This window comes from Macaca nemestrina, chromosome 2, assembly GCF_043159975.1.
Source record: "Macaca nemestrina isolate mMacNem1 chromosome 2, mMacNem.hap1, whole genome shotgun sequence".
NCBI classification, from domain to species: Eukaryota; Metazoa; Chordata; class Mammalia; order Primates; family Cercopithecidae; genus Macaca; species Macaca nemestrina.
Window position 1 is genome coordinate 189,867,695 of NC_092126.1, and position 25,427 is coordinate 189,893,121.

Genomic DNA, 25,427 nt, shown 5'->3' on the forward strand with positions numbered 1-25,427 from the left:
GCCGCCATTTCTATGTTTATTTTGCTTCCTCTAACTGGAATACCCTCCCATCCATAGTCCCCCAAACTGCTAGGAGTCTCCCCATCTTTGGATAGCTATCCCTAGTCTTCATCCCTTACCTACTCCTCTACAAAACATTGCAAGTGTACTTTAATCAACTGCATGCACATCTGTTTTCCTAATAAAATATGAGTTTCTTAAGGGGAGGAACCATTTTCATTCTTTTTCTTGTTGCCTTCTTGGTTTCTTTCCTTCCTCCTCCTCCTCTCCCCTACTCCATAACTATGACATGGCTATAGCGGATTTGAAATTGTGCAGGTATTGCAGGTATGATAAATACAATATGGTACCTAACCTTATGGTGTTTACAATCTAGCAAGAAACACAATCAAGCAAATAAACAATTACCTGTATGTGCTTTGTTGGGGGACAAGCATATGACACAGTAATTCAGGGCCTGGAAATAGTGATAAAAGTTAAATATACTAAGTAGTCACTGTGACACAAACACATTTTAAAGAATTTTACATATGTTAACTTTTTAATCTTGATAACAGTCCATGTAGTAGATGCAATTATTATGCTGATTTTACAGGTGAGGATTTAGAAGCCTACAGAGACGAAAATCATTTATTCTGAGAAAAACAGCAGGATTTCAACTAAGGTGTTTTGGCTCCAGAGTGTATACTTTTAGCCACTGTATATAGCATCTTTCATTATATATATCTACAGCAGAAATAGAGATTAATTAATTAATTATTGAAACAACTTCTCTGGTATGTATGAAAATCAGTTTCTAATTAATAAGTCATAATATGACATATTATTCTCAGATTAAATAACATTTTTTATTTTATATACATACCAAACTTTTATTCTGTATTCTATGTACTTTTTTTTTCTCTGAATTATGCTTATATTTTTACAATTCCAGTTACAATGCAAAGTTTTACAAAACACATATGTAGTCTAAGATTTTTTTTTTCCTTCAAATTCTAGCATGGTGCTGAACACACAAAGAGTTTACAATAGAGACTTAACTAGTAATTGTTGTCTTTCCAATGTGATTTAAGCTTAACAAACCTTTTTAAAATTCATTCTTTATTGAATTGTTTTTAACAAAGACTGTGAATCAAAATTATCTGTGGATTTTTTTTAAACAATACACATAATTAAGCTTAATGCCAAGATCCTCATTGGTAAGTACAGTCTTGGATCCAAATACTCAATTGAGAATAACTGGGTTTTTCTGCAAGAATTGGAGTTTGAGGAATCAGCTCAAGAAAATACTGACACTCTTGCTACTGCTATTACTGTGAATTATAATGTACTTTATCTCTGGCCTAGAAGTTTTATATTTTCTGCCAGCATCTATGAAATTGTGGCAGGTAAACTTGTTAACTTGAAAGTAGGTTAAATCCTTCACAGTTATTGATATAACTTTTTCTGGGAGAGGCTCATCAGCAAGAAAGGAACATTTACATCTGATTTTAATTTTAACAAGGCCCATATTGAGATTTCATTTAGAATTTAAAGACTGGTTGATCTATAATTAGTCTACCTTCTGAGTTAGCATTTTACTCAAGAAAATCTCCTATTCCAACAACCCTATCATTCAATATTTGACATCAACAATTAATCTCTGGAATGGGCCTTTTTGACCTTCAATCCTCTCCCATAATATTGTTACCCAGCCCCAGCTCCTTGTCCATTCCGTAACTCCTTTCTTGGACATCATATCCAATTGTATTAGTCAGTTCTTGCACTGCTATAAAGAATACCTGAGAGTAGATAATTTATCAAGAAAAGCCTGTAGCTTATGGTTCCACAGGCTGTACAGGAAACATGATGCTGACCGTCTGTTTGGCTTCTGGGGAGGCCTCAGAAAATTTAAAATCGTAGCAGACAGCAAAGGGAAAACAGGCACATCTTACCTGGCCAAAGCAGGAGGAGGAGAGAGATGGGGGAGGTGGTACACACTTTTAAACAACCAGGTCTCATGAGAGTTCTACCATTAGAACAACACCAAAGGGATGCTGCTAAACCATTTTTGCAGGATCCACCCCCATGACCCAATTACCTCCCATCAGGACCTACCTCCAACATTGGAGATTACAACTGAACATGAGAGTTTAGTGGGGACGCAGGTCCAAACCGTATCACCCCTGTCCTCACAAGCCCTTCCTTCTAATGACTAACAAACATTCCACCTCAAACCTTCACAGAACACCTCAAAAGTTTTATTTTCTCTTCATCTCTATTTTTTTTTGGGGGGGGTTAAGACTGGGAATTTCAGAGCATTATTATTTGCACAGTAATTACTATTATGCTTTCTCGCTTTTTAAATTTCAATCTCTTTAAGAACAGTAAGGCAATTTTATTCATTTTAATGCTGTCTCCTATAGCCTAGCATAGTGACTTGGATTTAATTATTAGTAAATTTTTAAAATTATTTATTATTATTATTACTTAGAGATAGGATTTTACTCTGTCACCCACATTGAAGTGCAGTGGCCTAACCATAGCTCATTGTGGACTTGAACTCTGGGGCTCAATTGATCCTCCCACCTCAGCCTCCTGAGTAGCTGGGACTACAGATATGTGTACCATGCCTGGCTATTTGTTTTTATTTTTTATTTTTTATAGGGACAGGGTCTCTCGAGGTTGCCCAAGGTGGTCTCGAACTCCCGGCCTCAAGCAATCTTCCTGCCTTGGCCTCCCAAAATGTTGTGTTTAGAGACATGAGTCTGTACCTGGCAGTAAATTTTTTTGAATGAAAGAATTCTGAGTATGTAATTAACATATATTTATTGCTTGTTCAGCAAGTGTGTACTACGATTTCAGTATAGACATTTTATTACTTTTTATATGCCAAAATTTAGAATATTGGTTATGTACCAAATTAACTAGACAAGTTTTGTCTACTTAAAACAGTTAGAATAAAATACCAATAGGTCTTTAATATAATGCCATATGTATCTATTTAGTTTATTTATTTTAAAAGTTCCATGAGAAGTAAAATGAATACGTATGCATCACAGTTAACGTAAATTATGTCTTACTAAAGATATGCTCTTAGGCTAAGGCTTTCAGTTGATGACTCACAAATGTTTGTATTCCATTAATCATCAGAGTTATTTGAAATCAGGGTAGTTGCACTCACTTGTTAAATGCTTCAATAACAAGATATCAAATATATCAAAGAAGTATGCAGGATGTATATAAGAAGGGTTTTCTTAGTGCGTTCCACGCATCCTAACTTTATTGTACATCTCCATGTCTATGTGAGATCTTAGTTTTTCTGAATGTTACTCAAGATATTAGAAGTGGGACCCGAAACATCTGAATTCATGTGTCTATCCCAAATGGGATGTATATGAACATCCCATAGTTCTGTAGATTAGTGGCTGAAGAAATGACACTTCATCTTTTAGAGCTATGCTTACCAATTTTATCTTCAAATATGAATTGTGTAACTAAAATTGAAAAAAACATTACTTCTTAAGGCTCATTAAAGCCTATTGTTGTTACTCCATGGCAATATTTTCTTCTTATATAATGTATAATTATATCATTTTATGTGATATGGAAGATGTTCTCCTTTCTTGGAACATAAAGTAAAGCAATAACAAAGAAAGTGATTCAGAAATGTACTGGATATTAAAACATCTTAGGCTGGCCCATCACAATGGGTCTCACACCTGTAATCCCAGCACTTTGAGAGGCCGAGGCAGGTGGAACACTTGAGGTCAGGAGTTCGAGACCAGCCTGGCCAACATGGTGGAACCCCATCTCTACTAAAACTATAAATATTAGCTGGTTGTGGTGGCACAAACCTGTAGTTGCAGCTACTCTGGAGGCTGAAGCATGAGAATGGTTTGAACCTGGGAGGCAGAGGTTGAACCTGGTGAGACGAGATGGTGCCACTGCACAAAACAAAACCCTTAGACTTGGGGAGACAAATATTTGTAATAGAAATGGGATTAAATTTTTAGTCTGAAGATCTGAATTTGAATCTTAGCTATGTAGGCAATGTATAATCAATGAAAGATGTAATGTTGCATGAGTTATATTTTATGAAAAAATAATTTTCTAGGTTATGTGGATGGCATTTTGGTGGGAGAAATGATTGCTGGCAAGAGGACAGTTTAATAGCTGTTAGATGTGAACAGGACAAGATATTGTATAAGTTGTAGGAAAAAATTTCAAGAAGTCTAAAAAAAGAAACAAAACTACAGACAAGAATGATTCTCAGGTCTGTGGTTTGACAACTGTTTGGGTAGCATTGCTAGAATGCTATATCAATTTTCTTAAATTTGCAAATAGTAACACTTACATCTAAAGACAATCATAATAATCAATCACTCTCATTGTGTGATAGGAGAGCATAGTGGAGGGGACAGGATGGAAATAATATTTCCCTGAATATTACTTGTTATTCAGGATTGATCTTGGAATAATATTTTAAATACTCAAAAATGAAATGGAAAAGAAAAATCTATTGAAAAAAATTCCCAAAAGTGAAAAGCCAACTGAACAAATGTATCTGTTTTTCCAGTTGTTGACATAATGCGTAAAGGTAAATGCAGGAATGCATAAAGATAAAGACTTCAGGTGGGTTTTTTTTTTAGCTTATAAACAATACAAATTTAGTTTTCATAGTTCTGGAGGCAGGGAAGTTCAAGATCAGGCTCCAGCAGATTTGATGTCTGGTGAGGGCCTGGTTTCGATTCATAGATGGCAACTTTTCAGGGTCGTCACATGGTAAAAGGCACGAGTGCTTTTAGAACACTGATTTGGGTTTTCATACTTAATGGAATGTATTCCAAAAGCAAATAAAAAACTTACAAATGCATTCAGGAGACTTATTACCAGTTACAATATGGGTATTATTATTTTGAAAATGTTCTGCATATGTTGAGAATAAAGTAAATAAGTAATTACAGGTATATAAATATTATTAGAAACCATAATTCATAATGTATAAAAACAGAGATATAATTATAAAATAGAAATGCTAAGACTCTAGGATAGTAGGATAGTAATATGAAATGGAAATACCAGCATGATCTCATAATCAATTTTTTTTTTAGTTAAATCATTCCAAGTTCTATATACTGACAAAGTTCTGATTATGTTTTATAAAAACAATTTTCCACTAAAGAGAATGAGGACTTCTGAGCAATAACTACTAATAATACGAGGTCCAGAAATATGCAAATAAAAGGTAAAAGCAGTTTGGGAGAGGTGGAAAGAAAAGAGTCTTAGACCTATTGGTTTTAAGTTCCTCTAGCATATGAAATTACTAGGAGTTGTCAGAGTTACGATTTTGGGGTCTAGGTCTGATATTTAGTAAGCATTCGTTGCATTTCTCTAACAAAGAATGGAGTCTAATAACCTTTAGGATACTGGTAGTTCTCAAAATTTATAGGATTCAATATTTCCCACTTAAACATAAGTGACCTTAAGTAAAGTGACTATATTTAAGAAAACTCAGAGCTAGAACACTGGTGCTTGATTAGAAGCATGGCATAATCTCTCAAAATTAACAGGATTCTGTCAATTCTATAGTCACTTTGCTGAATGACTGATTTATATTTAGTAGGTCAAAAAAGTTTATTTAGTAAAACTAGTACTGCCTCCCTCCCTTTCACCATTTTTCACAATTTATAATTAGTTTGAATTGCATGCTTTATTGTTTATTTTGGACTTGTGTTATTGCATGTAAAAATAAGCATGTCAAACCGAAAAATAATTGTGTATTCCATTATTTTATATTCCACATTTAAAATGTGTATTAAACTTCCTTGAATCTTTACAGTCAATAATTTCACTTTACCTTTAGCTTTTCTGTTTAGACTTCCTCCCCAAGTATTTGTGATTCTTTTTATGAAAAAGTATTTCCTGACATCTGCCTTGAATTTCCTTTCTCCCCCAGTCCCATTCATGAACTCTCATCTTGTTATCTTCTTTAAGTGGAAAATAGTCTGCTTGACATTATTTCTATCATGTTCAGTTCTGTGTATTTCAGTGAAATCTTTCTTAATTATGTTCTTCCCAAGAGAGTACTTAATCTTTTTTAGCCTGTCTTTATAGATTTTTACCTTTTGGCCCCAGGATAAACCCCATAGCTTTCTAAAGTAACTTTGATAGTTTCAAAGTCTTGGGTACTTTATTAAAAGAAGCCCCATTAAAACAATATGCACAAAATATCAAAACTAAATGTTCATGCTTTGGAAGAATTTGTCTTCTTTGACAATAAGCAGAATATCCAGAGAACAAAGTGGCATCAAATATAGCGCAGTCACTTGTACATTTTGATTTCATGTCTTTCCCTTTTGTTTATTACCTTTAATACCTTGAGGGTTCACACTGAACGATGAAACAATATTTTTAAGTGTTCATTTTCCTTTAATGTTTTTACTTTATACCCAACAGAGCAGAAAGACCTAATACCTAGAAGACATTAAAATTAAATTAATCTTTCCATTTAAGTTGTTTCCTATATTTATTAATCTCAGGTCAAAATGATAAAAGGGACAAGTAAAAAAAAATGATGCATTACAATAAAATGGAAAACCAATTGCTACTCTCATTTAAATGAACAATTGAGATAATAGCTCAAAATTCACAATGCGGTGAAATAGAAGAGACAATATATGTTTTGTCAATCAATATTATTCTACTAACACATAATGTGAATTGATGACTTTCTATATAAACAAGAAAGAAAAAAGCCTATTTTTACTTTGTGTAGTGCTAAGTATTTTCTATATTAAGACATTCCCAGTTAAATCGATCTATTATGTGACTAAACACATTGAAACAATATTCAGAGTATATAACAGTTGTCAATATAACGAAGATTATCAAACCGTGTGTGGTTTTCTGTATAAATGGCAGAACAGGTACACCGAACAGAATAAATAATCTTTAAAATTTGAGCATGAAATATATTGTAATGAACGCTTCGTGTGAGTAGCTGTTATGATAGGTATGTAAATTGGTAAACTTTACCAGTTACCTCTACCAATAATATCATTAAGCATCCAGTAGAATTTGTAATACTGGTCACACAGTCAAGCAAAGCAGTTCCAGAAATTGGAGTTTTTATTTCCTTTCCCAGGAGAATTGAATTCAGCTAAGAAATCTGACCAACTCAAAGGAGATTGTTGCAATTATTTTGGATCTATACGTTGTGCAGGGAAAAAGTAAAACTGGCTTTTTGACAACAAAAACAGACTATTCACTACATGCTTCTCTGCGAAATAGAGAATTTATGTTCCATCTTATGAAATGGCTACTGAACACACGTATACATGAATATCCTTGCTGTCTCTGTGAGGGCAAAAAAATGAAGCAGATAAATGCATTATGTCATGAAGATATGTTTAAGAGTTGTCTGCGTGTTTCCTAAGCAATGATCAAAAAGTCTAATTAGATATTACTAAGGAGTATAACACAAAGTAAAATTGTCGATCCTTAGTAGAGTGTAAAAGAAAGAAGAACCATCCTTTTCCCAACTTTCAATGCAGAATATTTGGTTTAAAAATATATCAATCAACTATTTGTTTGCATCATAAAATATGAGTTTTACTTTTTAAACAAATGTTCTATTAATGAGTTACTCATTCTGGGATATTTGCATCTTTTCAATGCAGAATATTATACTTTACAAATTTTTATCTGTATGTTTGCAGTAGCAAAAATGTAAACCACTCACTGTTCTTTATTATAAATCTTGTGCTGAAAAAACTGTTATGAAAACTAGAACTTTGGGCTGTGTCATTGCTCTATCAAGAAAATAAACCAGCAAAAAATAGTACACTGTCAAATCTTACAAATGAAAAATAAATAAAAGTGAAGTCTAGTCTTTCTGCATTTTCTTGCACAGTAGTTTACAGTAGTAACAACAGCTATCGGAGTAACCCTTTACATTTAACAAGCGAGGCTCTCTACTTCTGCTGCATTCTTAGTCACCAATAATTAGTACATTCCTTCTGCCATAATTGTAGTCAACTATATAATTTATTTACAAGATTTAATACAAAGCCAGATACTTTTCAGATGTAAATTGAAGTCTCTTAAAGCTCAAATTTCCCTTAGTATTGAGATAGGCACAAAGTATTATTTCTAATTATTAAGCTTTCTATATATGCTTTTATTATTTTTAGTTTAAATTGAGCTGGATGTGGGCAGATAACTATATATTTATTGTGTTTTTATAATCAGAAATATAAATTGTTTATTTTTTCTACCTAGCTTCACCTTTAAAAAAATCTGAAAACAACCTCTCAGCCCTAAAATTCACTCAAAAGACAATTTTAAAAAGAGATCTAGTTTTGTAAGTTCTTGTGCCCTACCCTCTGAGTAAATTCTTTCTTTTCTAGGGAAATAACTTGTCACTTGGAAATTATTTAGCTCTCGTTCAGCTCAATCCATTAAAAACATGAAATGACAAGGCAAAAATGGAAACTTCAGTGATCATTTTTTGAGTTGCTCTTCCAGTACTGATCACGCTAAGTCAGAGGTCCTTTCTGGACACACCAAATAAAAGTCAGCCCAAATGCAAGACAACTCGGCATAGACACATCCTTAATTTTAAACAGTCAGAAATAAAAGCTGGCCATGCAAAGCTAGACTCTGGCTTCTTCCTTCCTACTCCTTATGTTTCTTTCCCAGGTTATTATTCCATTAAACAATTTGTTTATCCCACTAAATCCTTTTAAATCCCAGTTCTCTTCACACATCTTCCAAACGGAACCAATCTGTTTTCTCAGGCATGAATTTCTTTAGGCTTCTATCATTGTTGACAATTCCTTTTATGTAATGTTTTCTGATTTTTTATGCATAACAGTTAGCCTCTTATTTTCAAATAGCAACTTAATATTTTAAACTAGCTTTTAAAACACTCCAGGGTGAAATATATAAAAATTATATTATTATGATATGGAAAGGCACAACCTCAGAACTGCTTTTTAATGGCTATTTAAACTTTAAACAAATAATTTAACTTTTTTAACCCTCCTTATCTTCATGTGTAGAGTAAGGCCTCCTTTACCGAGTATATGAAAACATTTTTTCAACTACTATTACTATGCAAATATTAATTATTTTTATTCTTATCTTTCCTATATGCCTTTTCTCCAAATTAACCATTAAAATTAGCATTGACTACAGGAAAGGTGCCAATCAAAAACAAGCATGAAATTAATCTATTTTGTTTTTTCTTTTTCTTCCCAAACTAAGTTAATAATACTACATATGCATAGTGACCTTGTTTTGTAATCTTTCTACAACTATAAAATTATCAGAGAGCACCTTGAGCAGCTAAGGTTTATATTTAAAGTAGCTTGACAGATACATACTATTGTGGGAAAATGGCCAGAGTTATCAAAGTGCAATGACACAATTTTGTAAGAGAATCCAGTTCCCTTTATTCCAGTTTTTATTCATCAGGTAGTGTATGACATTAGCTAATTTCACAAGTGACTTCTCAGTCGTCAAAAGAAAGTTTACTGTCTATCATTCATTTGCTTATATGCTCTTCATTCCCCTTGTTCAGTACCAGTTATAAAATGGATTTTTATAATCGATAATGTTAATAGTAGATGAAACACTAAGAAGTGGATTCTTTTTTAAATATAATAATGAAAAAATATTCTGATTCAATTGTATCATTAGTGACTAGAAATAAATAAAGACAAGATCAACCCTTCAAAACCTTTCCTATATTTTGGATGTGCTGTTAAGATCTGGCTACAAAATTGATTGCCACATGCTGACCTTATAAACAATCGATTCAATTGAATGTGAGATCCACCTCTATTTTCCCTCTAAGTGTGTTATCACTCCAATGAATAAGCTCTGACTCACTCTCTTGGCTGAGACTCAAACAGAAATATATTCAATCAGGTAGAATTATAAAATGCTTTATTAATGCACTAAATATACCAGAGACTATATCTGAGGCTAGTGAATATAAATCAGGGATAGTTTTGGTACTCCCTTAGAATAGCCAATTTCAACAGATGTCCCAAAGATTTCATGGTGCTTTTGACACCCACAGCACCTTGAGATTTGCGAAGGACCAGTAACCTTGTGTTATCAACCTGTTATCAACCTGATTTGAATGTCCTCTCCATTTCTTGTTCTTATGGAAATGTGACTGTTCCTTGAGGACAATTCCTCTGCAGCTTTCTCAAGTGGAGTTTTGTTTTCGTTTTTGTTTTTGTTCTTTTTCTCTCTCCCTTTCACATGTTACCTCAGGTCCTAGGGATGAGTGATATGCTTTTGGATTTCATTTGCTCTTTTTCAAACAAGTTCTACATTGTCTTCTACAGATACTCAGTTTTTCTAAAGTATAAACTATCAGACTAAACCCTTTTTATTGAAGTCATCTACTGATATCCATGTTAGTTTCCACCTTCACACCACATTTATGCAACGCTTTCATGTCCAGATCACTGTGTCCCTCTTCATCACTACCCTTACCTTGATTTTGGTGTCTTCTGTAAATGTGTAATTATTTCGCCAAGACATTGACCCCTCTGTTGCTTGTTTTCTACTCCACTTTTTTTTTTACCACTCTCAAGGACTAAATCAAAATATTTTCATTAACAATAATTATATTGCAGCTCTCATCTCAAATTTAGCCATTCTATTCTAATTACCTACTTCCAGCTCACCTACACTTTTAAAGCATTCAACAATTTTTCTGCCTCCAAATGCAGAATTCATTGACTTCCTCTTTTCATTGTGTAACTTCCATTTTGTTTCCTTTCTTATGGGGCTAATATGCTGTGATATGCTACCAAAATAACATGATGGAAAACAGCTTTTGCAGCTGTGCTCTTCCTTTCCTTTCACCTTATGCTCTGCATCTCTCCACAGAAGACTCTCGATCCTATTTTAAAGAATGTCTACAGTTATACAAAGTGCCTACTGAATGTGGAAATTCTTGATGCAGGAGAAAGAGTGAGTATTTCAGGAACAAATTCCTAGAATAGGTCAGAGGTGATAGAAAACAGAATCTAGTGCACAAGTGAGCAGTTGACCCAATAGGTTATAAACACCTCATCCATTAAAATAGGCATCTTTAGCTAGTGAATATAAATTAAGAGAAATATGAGCAAAGGTGTTGTGGGCATATTCACAGAATGGTTATAACAATGGGCCATGGAATCTAAATTAAGAAAGTAAGTGAGAACGTGAAGTGAGATATGGTAAGTAAGTATGTGAACTGGAGATCCAGGTGAGTTGAAAAATGTTTAGTATAAGAGCATTACAGTTTTCATGCTAGGAGGATAAGAGTCAAATTATTGGATGACAATGTCAAGGAACTGCATGAAATCAAAATTTTGATGATGGCACAGTTGCTAATAATAAAGTCTAGGTACAATTATAAGAGATGATTTGTGAATGAACACATTCATGTTGATTAAAAAACTTGCCTTATGAGACTTTTCTTCTATAAGAAATAATGTCATAAGTTACATGCTGTTTTATATTCAGATCAAAAATTATTTCTTAAAATTTAAATGCACCCTGAAGTTTAGTCATCTACCAATCTAAATTCTAGAATAACCACACTTACAATATCCTCAACTCCTTTCCTTAAGCCATGAGAATCTCATCAAACCAATATAAACTTTCCCCAGAAAATATGTTTATATGTTAAGTAAGGACAGACACAAAATTTCAGACGATTCATATTCCTTCAGAAATTTATCATGAGATCTCTTAAAGTTAAATGTTTACTGTAGAAGTGTTTAGGGTCACATTTTTAGTAGTGTATAACTGCTGGTGAACCTGCCATTTTGAATGGTAAGCATCACATGTAAGATGACAAAGGCACTCTAGTGGTGAAAACCATCAAATTAGCTAAATTGCTATACTTAAGCCACATTTTACTGATGAGAATTATCTTTAAATAGAGACAGGTGCATACTAAACCAGATTTTTTTTTTTTCTTCTCTGCTCCCCATCATGGGATTCCAAACTAAACTGAACTGTTGAACATGGAAAATACCACTGTCATATCCAAGAGGGTTCATTTTGCCTAACTATAGATATTTGGAATCTTTATACTTCAAATTCAAGGTATATATTTTCTTTACTTCTAGGTTAAGCTTTCCATGGGCCCTTCTCTATCTTCTGTGGGGGCTTATAAAGCAGGCCACTTACTTAAAAATGCTCTAGGCTATGACCTAAGAGATCTGATTTTTAGTCCTAAGGCTTTCGTTGTGGGGTGTGTTTCTGTGTGTGTGTGATGTGGACAACTTACATATTCTGATTTATTTAGAGCTTATATCATGTGAATGTTTTTCCTTTCTGAAACTCCTGTTGAAACTTAATCCCCAATGTAAGTGTCTTAAGCTGGGGCCTTTAAGACATGATTGAGTCACGAGGACTCTGCCCTCATGAACTGATTAATCTATTCATGGATTATCATGGGAGTGGGTTAGTTATCATGAAAGTGAGTCCACTGTAAAAGCCAACTCGGTTGTCTTTCCTGTGCCTCTCTTGTGCTATGATGGTTTCCACTATGTTATAAGGCGGTGTGAGACCTTCACCAGAAAGTGACCAGATGCAGCCTCTTGACCTTAGACTTTCCAGCTTCCAGAACTATAAGAAATAAATTTCTTCTATTTGTAAATTACCCAGTCTCAAGCATTTAGAAAACTAAAAGCCATCAGAAAATGGACTCAGACAATAGCATATTACCTATCTTAGCTAGTGAGTGTGAATGGTAATCAATGTGAATACTCATTCACAAGATAAAATGCTATGCAAAAGCAGAAAAAATAATGTTGTATAATCTATCCTCACACAGTAACATGTTAAATAGCCTTCTTGAGAACATAACATTTAGGGCCTGTATGTCATAAATAAAATGTGAGAATATTATTATGACACTCATATTGATAATCCAAGCAATTCCAATAAATAATCGATTTACCACCAGAAGTGGATAATTTGCAAATGATATAGCACAATCTACTTCTGAAATTGTATGTGACTACATTAAAAAATCAAATTTACTAAATCTGTGGATACATTTATTAGGTACTTATGATGTATTAAGTGCTACACTTTGTAGACACAAAGAGTTATAAAAACTGGGGAAAAAAAGTCCGTGTCCCAAGGAACATACTGTGTATTTGAAAATAAAAAATTAAATATAAAATTTACATTTTAAAATTTATTTAAAAAGACATTTTAGGAAATTGTTTTAAATATAATTATACAGATTATAAATGCCATACTAGGTTGTGAGAAGAAATTCCTTTAGGTTACAGTAGTTCTACTAAATCCATTAGTTTATTTATTACTTTAAATTGTTTTAATTGAGCACCTATTGTATGTTAGACATTTTGCTGGCCTTATGTGAAAAATCAAAAGTGAATGAGAAACACATTGTCAAGAACAATGAAGAATCTGATATTTTTACCCTGTTTGCAAGTTAACAAGTCAGCTTGGCAGTTCATGGATAGTAGTAGAGGATACAAGACTCCTGGGTCTAAGATAAAGGTCTTTATACTTATGGCACATCAAGAAGTAGGAGCTTCCATCTGCTTGCCCTTTGTGCTGGAAGAAGACATTTACTACACTGCTCAATGAGCAACCCTGCCCTCAAGTTTTCAGAGAAATACTTATATTCCAAGGCTATTTGCCATATTGTCATTTAGAATGAGATAGCCCAAAACAAAAGCCATCAGAGCCTCTATTAGTTCTCTGTTTCTATGCAACAAATCGTGACACATTTACTGGATTAAGACAATGTATTTATAATCTCATAGTTCCTGTGAGTCAGCAGTCTGGGCATGATAACAGAGTCCTCTGTTTTTAATCTTATGAGGACAAATTGAAGGTGTCAACTAGGTTGAATTCTTTTCTAGATCACAGAATCTTCTTCCAGCCTCAATTGGTGGTTAGCAGAATTTAGATTCTGGTGATCGCAGAAATGAGAACTCCCTTTCCTTGCTGCTTATCATCTAGGAGCCATGCTCACCTCCTAAAAGTTACCCACAGTTCTTTGCTGTATTGTTCTCTCAAATGTCTTTTCACAATCTGGCAGCTCTTTTTCTTTTTAAAGCCAGCAGGTGAGTCTCTCACTCCATTCTGCTGAAATTGTCCTATACAAAACCATGGGAGTAACCATCTCCTCATCTCTGCCATATAATGTAAGTTAATAAAGGGATTGAGTATTCCATACTTTTGCCATATTCTGTTGGCTAGAAGGAAGTCAAAAGTTTCTTTTGCCTTCAGCAGGAGATTATATTGGAGTGCAACTCGTTGGAAGTTACATTACGATGCTTCTCATCACAAGACATGCAGAAAAATGAGAGATCAGTGGAAAATTATCTCCCAAAGACATATGCCTTAATAAAGGGAAGCTTATGTTTTATGGATCTTCCTGGTCTTCCTATACATAGATTATATACATTCATAAGTAAACACATATATAAATTTAGTAATTAAGCAGTGTGATAAGTGATAATCAAGAAATAAACAGAGAGTGCTATAGAATAATAGAAGCATTATTTTGGAGATTTAAGAGATTCTTTGAGAACTTATGCTTTAGATAAATAATGAATTGGGAGAGGATTGTAATTGGAATAGTACACAGAAAAGAGAAAGAAAATTACAAGATTTCAAGGGGGCTCACAGTGAGTGCTCAAGTTAAACTGAAGCATAACCATTGAAATGATGAGTAGTTACAATAAGGATGGGAGTATTTCTAAATGACGGAACAAAAAGTTTTGATTTTATTGTATAGGCAGTAAGAGAGTTAGGGAAGCTGGAATGGAGGGAGGAAGTGTGATTAAGAGAATGATATTTTTTTTTTCAGAATTATGGAGTTTTTTTTTTCTTTTTTTTTATTATTATTATACTTTAAGTTCTATGATACATGTGCATAAATCATGCTGCTATAAAGACACATGCACACGTATGTTCATTGCGGCACTATTCACCATAGCAAAAACTTGGAATCAACCCAAATGTCCATCAGTGACAGACTGGATTAAGAAAATGTGGCACATATACACCATGGAATACTATGCAGCCATAAAAAAGGATGAATTTGTGTCCTTTGTAGGGACATGGATGCAGCTGGAAACCATCATTCTTAGCAAACTATCACAAGAACAGAAAGAGAATGATATTTAAACATTTACACATAAGCTCTGTTTTGTAGGGGTAGTAAGATAACCAACTGGTAATTATTCAGCAAGTAATTATAAATGAGGGATGGTAACTCTGAAAGAATGTAAAATGTAGATTTGAACACTAGGTGAAGAGTGGAGATTTCTGATGTCATGGGATTGGTGGGGCTACATAGAGAAATGTATAAAGAGAGAAATAGAAAGCTAGCAGCTAAACTGCTGACATAGGAGGAAGATGAGTAAGTAAACCTAATGAAGGTGCTAGGAGGACCAGGATAGTGTGGCATAAAACAAGAAAACTAATGAAAAATAATAAAATATTTGGAGACTCTCTGATTATTTTTTAAAGCATTTTTTGAGTTTAGAACTTTTTTCTTTTGTAAATGTAGGGGGTATGTGTGCAGCCTGAGCTTTCAGTGTAACCGCTTTCAGTGTAACCATCGCCCCAATAGTGTACATCGTAAGAGTAGGGTAGAATTTTGATTAGAGACACTTCCAAATAGAGTAGGCTAAGGAAGTGGAAACAGTAAAAGTAGACCACTTTTTAAAGAAAATTTTCGGGGACGTGAAGAAAATGTTTGGCAGGCAGATAGCACCACTGAGATCAGTATGATTTTGGCTGGGGCTAAAATATTCAGAACACTTGAAAGTGCTTTGTAGATATAAATTTATTTCTAGTATTTCATAAACGGGATATTGTGCAAAACTTGTTACCCTTGGATGGATGGTAATAGAAAATGACCTGCTGTATAGCCCCCCATCCCATGGCGTCAGAAAGCTCCACTTCTCCCCTCGCATTAGAATCTACATTTTGCTTTCTTTCAGAATTCCCATCACCCTTTTCTAATTACTTGCTGAATATTTTCCACTTGATTATTTTACTACCCTGCAAAACAGAGCTTGTTTATAAACATTTAAATATCATTCTGTTAATCATACTTCCTCCCTTCATTGTAGCTTCCCTAACTCTCTTACTACCTATACAATAGGTAGATGGAAATAGAAAACATTTAGTGTTACTAGTCCTAAAATAATTCATCTTTCTGGGAACTGTCTGGGAAAGGGTGATCTGAAGCACATCACAGACACTTAAGGGAAAATTACTGGCCTTATTTGCATCCAGGTACAACCATACAGACCAATTCTGGTCCCCTTTTCGGTCCCCATAGCAAAACTATGTGTCCATGCAAGGGAATGTGGTTGGATAATATTATTCCCATTCCAAAATACCTTTATGCTTATTTTCTATGATGATATTATAGTTACCACAGGATGCAAATTTGAGGTACAGATGTAGCCTACCTTAATCTATGCAAAATTTTGGATATTTGCTTTCAAATTTGCCTAATCTCTGATTTGCAAATTTCCCTGTTTTATATGGATATAATAACTTTCAGGAATAAGGTAAAATTGCTTTGAAATTACCTCTAAAGTTATTGATGAATATCTAAAAGTGAAAATGGAATAAAACTGTGTATGTTAATACCAAATCAGATAGTGTCTTTTATCAGTTTATTCTTATGGAACCCATATAGTAAAGTGGAAAAAATAAACAGGCCTTCAGATATTGTCTATTGACCATTTTTATATAAAAATTTTGAAGTTTTCCCTACTATTGATGTTACTTCTTTATAGTCTCTGATGTTTAAATTAATTTTGAAATGTTGGATAAATATAACCTGGAGGTACTGAATACAAGAATTTACCCAAAGATCTTAATAAAATTACAGCCCATTGTTAACACACAAACACAAAACCAAGTCAAGAAACAATAAGTATGAATTTATTTTGTAAAAATTGAATACTTGAATATAAGCATGCATATACTCACATGCATATTTGTACGTATATTGAAAATGTCTGTAAGTTTATGAACATGGTTGCATCTTATGGAAAATTGGATGAGGAGGTTTTTTCTTTATCAGTTAAGTTTTATATTTAATAATAAGCATAGTAAGCCCAAACAAATAATTAGTAAAAATAACTTTGAAATGAAGTTATGATAAGAATGAAATGATAAGGATCTGAATTAGAATAGAATGTTATGCACATTGAAGGATAGTTGACGAAGAGACATTTTTTGATACCGGTACTTAGGAAGTGGAGTTGGCAGGATTTGGTGCCTCTTTAGACAAGATGAGCAAAGAAGATTTAGAGTTCATGATGTGACTCATTTTCCTGGTTAAAGTATATTTCACCCTAAACAATCAGGCAATTGTTATTAATGAAGATTAATCAATAATGAGACACTCTGTAACACCCTCTTATTTAATACAAGAAAAGTACATGACCTAAACATTTCTACACTGTTATTGAGCTAACACTTTTTTTTTTTCACTTTGACAAAAGAAACTGGCATTAGCTTAAATTATTTTGGATATAATATTGATGACTGCAATTTTAATCTATAATCCCTGCTAGGAAACTAGAGTAGAAGGGATTTCTAATTACCTAACAGTGAGCTTTTCTCTTTTTTCTAATCTGCTCTACATTCCAGGATCAGGGTTAGAAGTTACGTGGGGATAAGACCAATTTAGTCAACATTAAATCCGGTTAAAATAACATACCTACTATTTGACATAGGTATGTATTTACTCTCTTAGAGACTTTATTTTTTTCCATTCAAGAATAAGCAGGGTGTAGTTATTCCAGGCAGTAATAAAGCAATTTCAGTAAGTAACATCTACATTTCTATCTACTAAGTACCTTCAAGTATTAAATTTTTCAGTGCTCAGAAACTTATTTTAATTTTTGAACTGAATATCTTTCATCCATAGTCTTTGCTGAATTCTATGGCTAGAAAGATCTAAGAAATAAAGATCTTTATTTTAAGGGAGTATTTATAATGTTCATATTTAATTGTAGTTGATTAGTCATTTCTTTTTTTTTTTTTTTTTTGAGATGGAGTTTTGCTCGTGTCACCCAGGCTGGAGTGCAATGGCGTGATCTTGGCTCACTGCAGCATTTGCCTCCTGGGTTCAAGCAATTCTCCTGCCTCAGCCTCCTGAGTAGCTGGGACTACAGGTGCCCGCCAATACGCCCGGCTAAATTTTGTATTTGTAGTAGTGATGGGGTTTCACTATGTTGGCCAGGCTGGTCGCAAACTCCTGACTTCAGGTGATCCGCCTCTGTCGGCCTCCGAAAGTGTTGGGATTACAGGCGTGAACCCTGCACCCATCCATATCTTACGAAATATATTACTTGTTTATGAAAAACTAGTTGAAATTTATGACTAGGCACAATTTGTCATGCTTTTTTAAATAAATTGCAATTTGTAGCCCATGGAATATAAATATTCGAAAATAATTTTGATTTTACATACTGGAAAAAGTAAGGGAAATGTTGATGGCTTAACTTTACCCACAAAAAAAAAATCGTGGAAAATTGATACCAGATTTGAGAGTGCATGTAACATATTTATGTTTTTATATTAATTTGTGTGTGATTCTGAATGTTTTATGATAAAGTCTCTTTTGGGTCAAATGTGCGGTAGCATTGTTTTAAATTAAAGAAAAGGGGGAGTTCTCATATTACTTTACGTTTGTTTCGGAAGAACATCTTTTATTCATTTTCTATAACACATAATTATAGTGCATGTCCAATAGTTACTTTCAGAAGTGTAGGAGTGTATTAAAAAGTTCATCTTTACAAAACTCATTGTTCTAGTTTCAAATACCCACTGCTAATATGCAACCCTATCTTCAATTGCATTGTCTTGTAATAATAACCATTTGTTTGTGAAGAGAAATTTAATGTATTCAAAATTTCCAAGTGATCTATAGTTCTGTAAAAATAATTCTAAACAAAACTGGAAAATTTGCATACATTTCAGGATAAAAGTTAAAACCATTGTTTTAGTCTTTTAAAACATGTAAAGACTTGGAAGTTAAAAACTATAAAAATTATAAAATCAACATAAACATAGATAATACTTGCTTATTGCTTAAAATATGCCTTCTATAACAAGCACAAGTTTTGAGTAACCAAAGTGTTTCCTCTTTCTTGAAGAAGCAAATCAATTTTATGATTACATTATTTGCTTATTTTCTTGCAGACTTTGTTTCATGGGCGTTTTCCAATAATCTTCAATTATTGTAATTCAGTCCTTCAATTTTAGTAATTCAGTCCTTCAATTTTAGCAGAATCAACTAATTTTCCTTCTATGAATGTTTAGAAGTCATTTTTCTTTAACACCTGCAATAAGTACTGCATGGTGGCGAAGAGTTCAGGATCTGGATTCCCAGTACCCATGCTGTATTCCACTCTCTCTATAGCTATGTGACCTTTGGCAAGTATGTAAACTGCTCTGACTCCCAGTGCTTTCATGTTTAAAATCTAATCATTAAGAATACTACAGAGATTGAAGGTTTGTTGTAAGGATTAAATGACATGTAAAGAGATAAACATATTTCCTAGAATATTTCAAGTATTCAATTAATAACTGGTAGTTTTGAAATGTTTGAAATACATAAAATAATCAAATGGCTATGAAAAATTTTAGTAAATTATCAATTGTCATATATTTATATATCTAATAACAGAATTCACATCCATTTACCCAAGTTCAAGCTCCTTCACCAGTTTCCCAATGAAGATATCTTCTTGGGTGGATTTCATCACAATGAACTTAACAGACACCAAAGCAAATATACACTTTCTATACCAAATTAGTGCTTCTTACCAAATCTCCTCTCTTTATTAAGTTCCCAGTCCCTTACAGGTTGTATCTTGGATTAATTTTTGACTTATTTATTTTCTTTATTTAATATTTCAGGAGAGATTTGTGCTCTATCTTTTTCAATGGGACCACTTGCCACATCTAGCATCATTTGCCTCTTTTGTTTTAACATAACTGTTATTTTTTGTTGTTGTTGTTGTTCCGTCTTTTTATATATTGCTCTCCCTGGCCTGCCTCTAAAATTTTACAATTTTTCATGACTGTTACTGGCACACTCTGTCATTAGTCCCATCTATGCTTTACTTTTCCTTGCAAGCACATTCAACCCTGAGGCTTCAGCTCCCTCTAAGATTTGTATCTGTATCTTCAATTTCTGTTCTACATCTTGTCTCCATATATTGAATACCTACTAGATTTTAACAGAGATTCTGCCTTCAAACATATTTGGGCACAAACATATACTTTCTTCGAACCCCCAAAAGGTTTGGTAAGGGAGAGGTTTTCTTTTCATCTAGCTTTGTAAGTTAGAAGCGTCTGAGTCATTTTTTCCCCAACTTTATCTCCTCTCATTCTTGAAACACAATTAATTACTTTCCAAATCTTATTGATCCTATTTCCTACATCTCTCTAGTCTTCATACCTACTGCTGCTACAGAGGTTCAGAGGTCCTTCAACTCACACTCTTCCAATTGTGTGATAGTTGTTCTTCTCTTTGTACCTTTCTTGTCTCTTTCTAATTCCTGATCAACATGCTGGCCAGATTTCTTGAATACATGTCATGTTAGGTAACTTCCTTTCTGGGATTCTAATTTTGAGTTATGGATGATGGTTCTCTTATATATCAAAAAAAAAAAAAAAAAAAAAGTAACCACACCAGCACTTTGGGAGGGCAAGGCAGGTGGATCATTTGAAGTCAAGAGTTTGAGACCAGCCTGACCAATGTAGTGAAACCTCATCTCTGCTACTAATACAAAAAATTAGCTGAGCGTGGTGACAATTGCCTGTAATGCCATTTACTTGGGAAGCTGAGGCAGGAGAATTGCTTGAACCAAGGAGGCAGAGGTTTCAGTGAGCTGAGATCATGACACTGTACTCCAGCCTGGGCAACAGAGCGAAACTCTGCCTCAAAAAAAAAAAAAAAAAAAGTTAGGTCTCTAATCCATCTTGAGTTAATTTTTATATAAGGTGTAAGGAAGGGATCCAGTGATCCAGTTTAAGCTTTCTACATATGGCTAGCCAGCTTTCCCAGCACCGTTATTAAATAGGGAAGCCTTTCCCCATTTCTTGTTTTTGTCAGGTTTGTCAAAGATCAGATGGCTGTATCAGATGGCTGATCATTAAAAAGTCAGGAAACAACAGGTGCCGGAGAGGATGTGGAGAAATAAGAACACTTTTACACTGTTGGTAGGACTGTAAACTAGTTCAACCATTGTGGAAGACAGTGTGGTGATTTCTCAAGGATCTAGAACTAGAAATCCATTTGACCCAGCCATCCCATTACTGGGTATATACCCAAAGAGCAATAAATTATGCTGCTATAAAGACACATGCACACGCATGTTTATTGCGGCACTATTCACAACAGCAAAGACTTGGAAGTAACCCAAATGTCCATCAATGATACACTGGATTAAGAAAATGTGGCACATATACACCATGAAATACTATACAGCCATAAAAAAGGATGAGTTCATGTCCTTTGTAGGGACATGGATGCAGCTGGAAGCCATCATTCTCAGCAAACTATCACAAGAACAGTAAACCAAACACTGCATATTCTCACTCATAGGTGGGAATTGCACAATGAGAACACTTGGACACAGGAAGGGGAACATCACACTCCGGGACTTGTTGTGGGGTGGGGGGTGGGGGGAGAGAGAGCATTAGGAGATACACCTAATATAATGGGTGCAGCACACCAACATGGCACATGTATACATATGTAACAAACCTGCACATTGTGCACATGTACCCTAAAACATAAAGTATGACAATAATAATAAAAAGTAACCACAGAATTGGTTCTTAATATCATTATATAGTTAACATTAATTTTTATCTAATTTGAAGTTATTAATTTCTTAAGAACACTACATATTTCAAACTACTTCTGTGTGAATATATAAAGGACAATTGTAGAAGAGAGCATGTATCATTAATTAGTAACTTGATGAGGAGGAACAATATTTTTTATGATAAATCTAAAGGAACTGAGATTCATTGCCAAAAGGAATAAATTAGCAGATAAAAAACCAAAGCTGTATTCACCAACAAATTAAAATGTGTAAACCGTGGATAGATTTGACAGATATTTCCTAACAAATCTGAAATGTTTACATTTTGGTACAAGCCCAAAATCTCTTTTGAAACACGTACATAAAATGGCTAATTTTTAATTTTGAAGTTTTTCCTGTATATTGTATCGTTAACCTATTTTATTAAAAACAAACTTTTCTATATTCATTTAAGATAAATATGGATTCAATCATATAGATTCACAATTTTAAGGAGATATTTATGGGGATAATCTGCATTATCACTCATCACTATAAAAATTAAAATATGAACAACCTTGTTAATTAGAAATATCACACTTCTGTCTCATGAAATTAGTTTATATTTATAAACTTGGTTACAGAGTTAGTTTTAATCTAGTCTTTCTAAATATCTGGAATAAAGTTACTTTTTGCTGATTTAAGAGCTTATAGTTTTTCATTTTTAACTAAGCTATTGACATATTTGCCTATTTTATTGTATCTATGACCTGCAGTTTGTAATGTGAATCTTGCTGTAATTGTGTGAAGGTATGAAATATTCTTAATGTTTTTACTTATACATCCTTTAAAATAGTTATACACTTTTATCTTAGTATAAATTATAATAATGTGATTTTTATTTTATCTGAGTTGTAGTGTTTCTATGTAAGCTATTCGATAAATTTTCCAATATAACTTAGAGCACTGAAATGTTTTTAGTTGATAATTTCTTAGGAGAGAATTTTCTCATCAGTGGTCCAATTTTTTTTTTTTCTTTTGAGATGGAGTTTTGCTATGTTGCCCAGGCTAGAGTGCAGTGGCGCGATCTCAGCTCTGCAAGCTCCGCCTCCTGGATTCATGCCATTCCCCTGCCTTAGCCTCCTGAGTAGCTGGGACTACAGGTGCCTCCTACCATGTCCGGCTAATTTTTTTTTTGTATTTTTAGTAGAGACAAGGTTTCACCGTGTTAGCCAGGATGATCGCGATCTCCTGACCTCATGATCCACCAGCCTTGGCCTCTCAAAGTGCAGGGATTACAGGCATGAGCCACCACATCCGGCCCAATATTTTTTAAACATTTATTTTTAGCTTACTTATTACATGTGTATCTAGGCAACCACAATATTGAAAATTACATTTAAGTTAAAATATGGATCTACTTCCTTTCAATGTAATAAAAATTTGGAAATAAAATTATTAATAAAAACCTTACTTGTAATTATAAATAATTAGACTAAAGTCAATGGGACAAAATTTGACCAAAGGAATATTTATTTTTATTCACAAAACAGCAGTAATCCAAAATTTCTAACCCATAGCATGACCAGCTTTCCTGTGAAGAAGGTTTTTGGTTTGATGTAATTTCATTTGTCTATTTTTGCTTTTGTTGCCTACGCTTCTGAGGTCTTATTAAAAAACTCCTTGCCAGGACCAATGTTCTAAAACATTTCCTTAATTTTTTATTCTAATAGTGTTATAGCTTATGGTCTTATACTTAAGTCTTTAATACATTTTGAGTTGATTTTTGTTAGTGGTGAGAAATTAGAGTCTAATTTCATTCTTCTGAATGTGGATATTCACTTTTCCCAGTGCCATTTTTTGAAGCAACTGTATTTTCCCCAATGTGTGTTCTTGGCACCTTTGTTGAAGATCAGTTGGCTGTAAATATATAGATGTATTTACGTATTTAATGTTTTCATATGTGGTTTTTTTTTTTCTGGTCTATTTTTCTATGTGTCTGTTTTTATGCCAGTACCATGCTGTTTTGGTTGCTATTGCTTTGTAGTATATTTTAAAGTCACTGTGATGTTTCTCACTTTGTTCTTTTTGCTCAAGATTTCTGTGGCTATTTGAAGTCTTTTGTGGTTCATTTTAATATTGTGTTTTCTACTTCTGTGAAGAATGTCATTGTTATTTTCATGAGGATTGCACAGAATCTGCAGATTGCTTTGGGAATTATGGACATTTTAGTAATATAAATTCTTCTAATTTATAGACATAGGATATCTTCTCATTTATATCTGTTCTCTTCCATTTCTTTCACCAATGTTTTGTAGTTTCATTGTGGAGATCTTTTATCTGCTGGTTAAATTTATTCCTAGGTATTTTATTTTATTGGTAGCTGTTGTAAATGGGATTACTTTCTTGATTTCTTATTCAGATTGTTCACTATGTGTGTCTACAAATGCTACCGATTTTTGCATGTTGGCTTTGTATCCTGCAAATTTGCTGAATTTATTTATTAGTTCTAATAGTTTTTAATGGATTATTTTAGCATTTTCTGTATATAATTTAATCTGCCAATGGAACAATTTGACTTTAAAAATGACTATTTGGAACAAATAGATAGTAAAAGATGTAGACAATTGCAATGACTCTCACCACTGATAATAGAGATTGTATTGTATAGGTTTGGAAATAGTAGAGCATATTTGTGTGACATAACTATGACACAGGGATGTATCTGACAGGAGGTTGAAGATCTAAAATGTATGAATCTTTACAAAATTGTCAAATGAAAACACTTTTGCATGCAAAAAATGGACTGTGCTTGCCAACGTGATCTTTCTAGCCTTCTCAAATCTGCATCATATTCTTCTATACTTGTTCTTTGTGCTGCAGATTTTAAAAATTAATTAAAATAGTTATTGTAAACTTTTTTATTACTGTCTATGAACTGCGCATTGTAATTACCACATAATGTGTTGAATACTCACATCCTTATGAAGTATCATTATTATTATTTGCATTGTACGAAAGAGAAAATGGAATCACAAATAATTTAAATAAATTATCCATAGTCACATAGCCATGAAGAGGCATAGAAGGATTTCTTTAAACTAGTATTTTAGGTTCAGGGATACACGTGCAGTTTTGGTAAATCAATAAAATGTGTGTCATGGGGGTTTGGTGTAGAAGTTGTTTTGTTACCCAGGTAATAAACGTAGTATCTGACAGACAGTCATTTGATCCTCTCCCTCTTCCAAACTTGTACCTTCAAATAGGCCCTGGTGTTTGGTATTCTTTTCTTTTTGTCCATGTATATGCAATGTGTAGCTCCTGTTTGTAAGTGAGAACATGTGGTATTTGGTTTTCTGTCCTTGCATTAGTTCACTTAGGATTATGTTCTCCAGCGCCATTCATGTTGTGGCAAAGAACACGTTCTTGTTCCTTTTTATGCCTGTATAGTATTCCATGATGTCTATATATCACGTTTTCTTTATCACATCTATCATTGATGGGTATTTAAGTTAATTCCATGTTTTTGCTAGTGTGAATAGTGCAGTGATTAACATGCAACTGCATGTGTCTTTATGGTAGAAT

The 25,427-nt window shown here is 33.5% G+C and overlaps 1 long non-coding RNA gene across 7 annotated transcripts in view; it reads right to left on the reverse strand.

Moving 5' to 3' along the window:
• Positions 1-25,427, reverse strand: part of LOC105477415 (uncharacterized) — a 186,558-nt gene that overhangs the window by 82,702 nt on the left and 78,429 nt on the right. For 4 of the 7 annotated variants that reach the window (XR_011620420.1, XR_011620417.1, XR_011620422.1 and 1 more), the window contains exon 2: positions 409-457. The exons of the other annotated variants lie outside the window; for them this stretch is intronic. This is a non-coding gene — a long non-coding RNA (uncharacterized lncRNA). The remainder of the gene's footprint in view (positions 1-408; positions 458-25,427) is intronic. 7 annotated transcript variants of the gene reach the window in all.